Source organism: Myotis brandtii, unplaced genomic scaffold, assembly GCF_000412655.1.
Source record: "Myotis brandtii unplaced genomic scaffold, ASM41265v1 scaffold59, whole genome shotgun sequence".
Classification (NCBI taxonomy): Eukaryota; Metazoa; Chordata; class Mammalia; order Chiroptera; family Vespertilionidae; genus Myotis; species Myotis brandtii.
The window spans coordinates 6108600-6114390 of record NW_005370223.1 but is presented as its reverse complement, the minus strand read 5'-3'; the positions used below and the strand labels follow the sequence as shown (position 1 = coordinate 6114390).

At 52.1% G+C, this 5791-nt stretch overlaps 1 long non-coding RNA gene across 1 annotated transcript in view; it reads right to left on the bottom strand.

Annotated features, from left to right (window-relative positions):
• The window catches only part of LOC106728308, a 5715-nt gene extending 3439 nt beyond the window's left edge, over positions 1-2276 (bottom strand). The window contains exon 1 of the long non-coding RNA XR_001364588.1: positions 2164-2276. This is a non-coding gene — a long non-coding RNA (uncharacterized LOC106728308). The remainder of the gene's footprint in view (positions 1-2163) is intronic.
• Positions 2277-5791: the final 3515 nt, after the last annotated feature.

Genomic DNA, 5791 nt, shown 5'->3' with positions numbered 1-5791 from the left:
GTTCCAGGTGGCCCTGCATTTGGAGGCTTGGTCCTGGCTGTCGGTCGGGGTGCCCTGGTCTCTTCCCGTAGCCATTCTCTCTTCACATTTTCTCTCTCATTCAGTAATTCACCGTAAGCACCTCTGCCTAGTGGCTGGTTCCCAAGAGGGTGAAAACGGAAACATCAAAGGCTTTCCTAAGACGTAGGCGCCCAGTCCCACAGTGCCCACCCAGGATTCTATTGGTCAAAGCGAATCCCGGAACAAGAGTTGGGGAAACAGCCCAGCCGGTGTGGCTCAGTGGTTGCGTGCTGACCTATGAACCAGGAGGTCACGGTTCAAGTCCCAGTCAGGGCATGTGCCCATGTTGTGGTCTCGATCCCCACTGCGGGGCATGCAGAAAGCAGCTGATCAAAGATTCTCTCTCATCATCGATGTTTCTATCTCTCTCCTTCCCTCTCTTTTCCTTCTGAAATCAGTAAAAATATATATTTAAAAATACTGTTTAAAAAGAGTTGGGGAAATCAACTTCACCTCTTGAAGCAGGAATGGCAAAGTCCCATTGGAAAAGATTATGTGGAATGGGAGGTGTTGTAGCCATCTTTAGAAAAAAAAAAACTACTTAAAGAGTTCAAAATTAAAAATAAATATTTTAATGAGCTTAAAAACCATGGTAACTAAGTATAATAAAAAAAACTAATAATCATCACCAGAGGGGATAATTTTTTTTTTAGGTTGTCTGACACTTTTACTTTCTGAATCAGCCCTTGCTTGCCTCTTGTCGCCATTTTGTTACATTAGGCCAAGAAATCCTACGTGCAGTGCATACGAAAAAAGTACTTGCTGTGTCACCCTTTGCCAATAGTTCACCCTGTGCTGTTCCCTCCCAGTCACCTTCTCGCTTTGCCTGTATTTCCCCGGCTGCCCACCCTCAGTTTTCTTACCTCTTATTCTTCGCTCTTCCTAGGGGATGTTATCCAATCCTCTGGCTGCCACCTACATGTTAATGACTCCCCCTCCCCCCCTTTTTAAATCCTTTCCTTAGGACATTGTCATTGATTTTTAAACAGAGGGGCTAGGGAGAGAGAGCAAAACATCAATGTAAGAGAGAAACATGGATTGGTTGCAAGCCAGGCATGTGCCCTGACTGGGAATCAAACCTGAGACCTCCTGGTGTATGGGATGACGCTCCTACAGACTAAGCCACACTGGCCAGGGCGACTCCTACATTTTAATCTCCAGCCCAGATCTTTCTCTCCTGGGCTCCAGACCTGAAATTCCCACTGCCTCCTGGGCATCTGTATTTGGATGTGTCACAGGTAATCTCATCTTTACATGTTCTCATTCAGATTTGGCATTTTCTTCCCATCGAAAGCTCCTGCCTCCCCAGGGTCTCTTCCTTGAGCTTAGAGTCTTGTTTTTGTCCTGTTTCGTCCAGTGAATCAAGCCAGAAACCCAGCAGTCCTCCTCCACATCTCCCTGTCCTCATGCCCACATCCAATCAATGACCCAATCCTGCTAGTTTCTGGTGTCACACTATCTCCTGCCTACATTACTACAAAAGCCTCCTCACTGGTGTCCCCCCCCCCCCCTGTCTATTCTCCACACGGGGCCCACATGAGCTTTCTATAGCATCGTTCCTGGCTAAAGCCTGTTGGTAAGTCCCCAGTATCCTCTGGATAGAAGTTCTCCATCTACATTCCTTAGCAGGGCACACAAAGGCCCTTTATGTTCTGGGCTGCTTTCTTTAACACCCTGAGCTCCTCATCCTACCTCTCTAATCTGTAATCAGACAGTTTAGAGCAGGGGTGGGCAAACTTTTTGACTCGAGGGCCACAATGGGTTCTTAAACTGGACCGGAGGGCCGGAACAAAAGCATGGATGGAGTGTTTGTGTGAACTAATATAAATTCAAAGTAAACATCATTACATAAAAGGGTATGGTCTTTTTTTTTTTTTAGTTTTATTCATTTCAAACGGGCCGGATCCGGCCCGCGGGCTGTAGTTTGCCCACGGCTGGTTTAGAGCATCCTGAATCCCCAAAGTTCTCTCTTTTCTCCACCTCCCGCCCGCAGGGTCAGCTGGGGGAAGCCTTCCCTGATCCCTTCCTTGGCCCTCGCAGGACATTCTGTGCACACCCCTTTCTTAGCACTCACCACTCTACAGTCATGCCTGGCTCACTTACTAGTATTTACTTCTCCCACTAGACTGGAAGCTCTTTCAACACAGGAGCTGTGTCTTTTTTATGGTTGTTCCTCCGAGTTCAGCTCGTCCCTGGTACATGGTGGGGCAAGGGATGAATGCTGATGACACCCACCGGCTGGAAGGAACAGAGGTGACTCCTGGGTACAATGTGCTTTAATATCCATAACTGACCTGCGGCATCTTCACTGTCAGCCCCTCCTCCCACTTCCTTCACTATTCTGACCGAAGGAGAACCCAGCCCATCAGCAGGAAAGGTGGCATCTCTGAGGGACTGCTTACTCCTGCCCAAGGGCTTTCTCTCACTCACGCCCAAGATGAGACTTCCATGCCTGGCCCTGCCGTGATACAAGCTAGGGAAAGGCATGGAAGGACCCAGACTTCTGCCTAGGCACCAGTCCACATTCTATCTACAACCCCAGGGAGTCTTCAGAGACGACCTAGTTTCATTTTACCCGTTTAAAAACCTTGAGTGCCTTGTCTGGAACAGACACTGAGCCAGAAAGATGATGTTGACGTGGCCACCATCTTGAAGGAGCTCGGATCTGGGTGGAACACTGGCAGAATTTAGTTTTGTGAAAGACTCCTTGCAATAAGGTGTGCACGTGCTTTGTTCTGATCATGGAGGTGTGAGAAGAAGTAGAGGAGAACGATGGATTCATCTCGGAGTTATCAAGAAAGGTATCAACAAGGTGGCAAAGGAGCTCATAGCCACCATCTTGAAGGAGCTCGGATCTGGGTGGAACACCGGCAAAATTTAGTTTTGTAAAAGACTTCTTGCAATAAGGTGTGCACGTGCTTTGCTCTGATCATGGAGGTGTGGAGGAGTAGAGGAGAACGATGGATTCCTCTCTGAGTTATCAAGAAAGGTGTCAACAAGGTGGCAAAGGAGCTCATAGGATAAAAAATGTGCATTTCTTCCTAGACACTAGGCCTCCTGCTGCACTTGAAAGACAGTCTCAGTTTGAAATGGGGGCCTGTACATTCATCAGTCCTCTGGCTCCTCCTGCCTCACTTTTCCAGCTCTGTGCCCTCCTCCTTTCCCCAGCACACTCTCACCTCAGGCCACAGTGCGCCACACAGGGCACGCTCCTTCCTGCTCTCGTAGCTGTTTCCTCTACTAAAGTGCACTCTCAAAATCGGCCTGTCCTCTCATTAGAATCGGTATCAACAAGGTGGCAAAGGAGCTCATAGATAAAAAATGTGCATTTCTTCCTAGACACTAGGCCTCCTGCTGCACTTGAAAGACAGTCTCAGTTTGAAATGGGGGCCTGTACATTCATCAGTCCTCTGGCTCCTCCTGCCTCACTTTTCGTCCCTCTACTCACATGCACTCTTGGATTGGCCTGTCCTCTCATTAGAATCTAAGCGGTTCTCAACCTGTGGGTCGCGACCCCTTTGGCGGTTGAACAACACTTCCACAGGGGTCGCCTAAGACCATCGGAAAACACGTATATAATTAGCGGACCGCTCTTGTTCGCTGCTATTGTCCCAATGCCCAGGGACTAGAACACATTGTAGGTGGCTTAGAAACATGAAAGTGTACCGTATGCTTGAGGAAGAGCTAGTCATTTGTTATGGCTGTGGGCAGGGGTATGTCTGGGTGGGAGATGAGGTTGGGAGGGTAGGGAGAGAAGCTGGGGGCCCACTGTAGAGCTCTGAATGAAATGGCCTATTGTCTCCTAGGCAACAGGAGCCAAGGGTCATGTTTAAGTAGGGAGTGCCACGATTGGATCATGACTTTCAAAAAGCCACTCTGGCCTAGTGTGGAAAGTTTGGGCACCGGAAAGGAACTGGGGTGGTGGTGGGTTGGGGTGGGAGATTGCAGTTTGTTTAAGCCAAGGGGACGTTGATGACAGACTGACCTAGAGCAACGTTTGAGGGAGAGAAGAGAGACATTTCTGGGGACCACGTGGATCCAGGGCCTTGAGGGAGAAGGCGAAGGCTGCGTGGGAAACAATGAGTGCAGCTCTGACCGGTTTGGCTCAGTGGATAGAGCGTCAGCCTGCGGACTGAAGGGTCCCAGGTTCGATTCCGGTCAAGGGCAAGTACCTTGGTTGTGGGCACACCCCAAGTCGGGGGTGTGCAGGAGGCAGCTGATCGATGCTTCTCTCTCATCAATGTTTCTAACTCTCTATCCCTCTCCCTTCCTCTCTGTGAAAAAATCAATAAAATATATTAAAACAAACAAACCAAAAAAAAATGAGTGCATACAGGAAGAGCAGCAACCAGGGTCTGAGTTTTGGTTATGTCGAGTGGGAGGTGGCCAGGGAACATCTTTCTCTGAATCTCTAGGAATTGTGCCGCCACCACGCTGTTCCTCCTCCCCCTTTTCCCTTTCCTTTCCTGTTTTGAGTCACTCCCACCAGCCCTGAATGCTCCCTGCTCCTCAGCCTGCTGGGGCACCAGGCCAGCAGCCCCACGGTCCTGAGGGAGGGAGGGACGGGGTTCAGACCCACCCGGAGGGCTGGCTGTGGCCCACCCCAGGACGGCTCCCCGACAGGAAGGGCACAGACCGGAGCTTCCTCTGCGGCAGCAGGTGCCCGGGGCTGCTCCCGCCCCGCAGGCTCCGATCAACAGGATGGGACTGCCCGGGCGGAAGGAAGCCTGCCGGGAAGGACACCCTGCAGACGCAGGGGGAGGGGGCGGGCTGGAGCGCAGGGGAGACAGGAAGAGCCGCCTGGGCTGCCGAGCTGGCGCCCCTCCAGCAGATTCTGGGGCGGCAGTGACAGGAGGCCATTCAGTTCTCTTCCTTCCCACCGTGGGCGGCTCTGGCCCCGTGCATCGTTATTATTATTGCTATGCGGTTGTTGGCTAGCCTGGGCCTTACATAGACCCGAAGAAGTCATCGGAGAATTTTGTTCATGGATTTGGCAATTGCTAAAATAATTGGTTCCTTTTCTAGGCTCATGCTGTGCTTATTGGTACAAAGAGAACTTGTGCATTAGCCTTTCGGGTGCTCGCGGGAGGGGCGGTGATCTCCGCCACGTGTTCAGCCTGTCCCGAGCAGATAAAATGTCGGTACCCTTTGGGCCCCGTTATCACTCCCCAGCTCTCCCAACAGTTACTGCGAACCGGCACCAAACGGCTAAAAAGGCGCAAACAGGGAGCAGAGCCACAGGCTCCCAACCAGCAGGCCCCGCCCGCCTCCGTCCAGCCCGGGGGCGGGGGAGGGGAGGGTCGAAGGTGGAGGTGGTGGGAGTGTAGGGGGCGAGTGGCGCTTTGGAGGGGCGCTGACCTGGCTCATACCCCTGCAGCAACCCCACCCCCAGGCGTGGCGCAGAGGGCCCCAGGCGATCCTGGGAGATTCCTCCCTTTAATCCCCGGCTTCCAGGCAGGGTGCTTCCGGCGGCCTGGGCCTGGGCCTGGGGTGGGGGTGGGGGTGGGGTCTGTTTTTGAAACAGCAATTTAAACTTTAACTACCTCGAGCTCAAAACTCGATTCCGCCACCGAGCGTCGGCACCAGAAAGGATAAAAAAATAAAAAATCGGGGTCTACGGCTTCCCTTCACCCCATTGGTCCAGTTCTCGGGCTCCCTGCAGTCCCCACGCCGTTTTCTTGGCAGCGCCGGAGGAAGGATGGGCGGGGCGGGCGGGGCAGGCCCCGCCCCC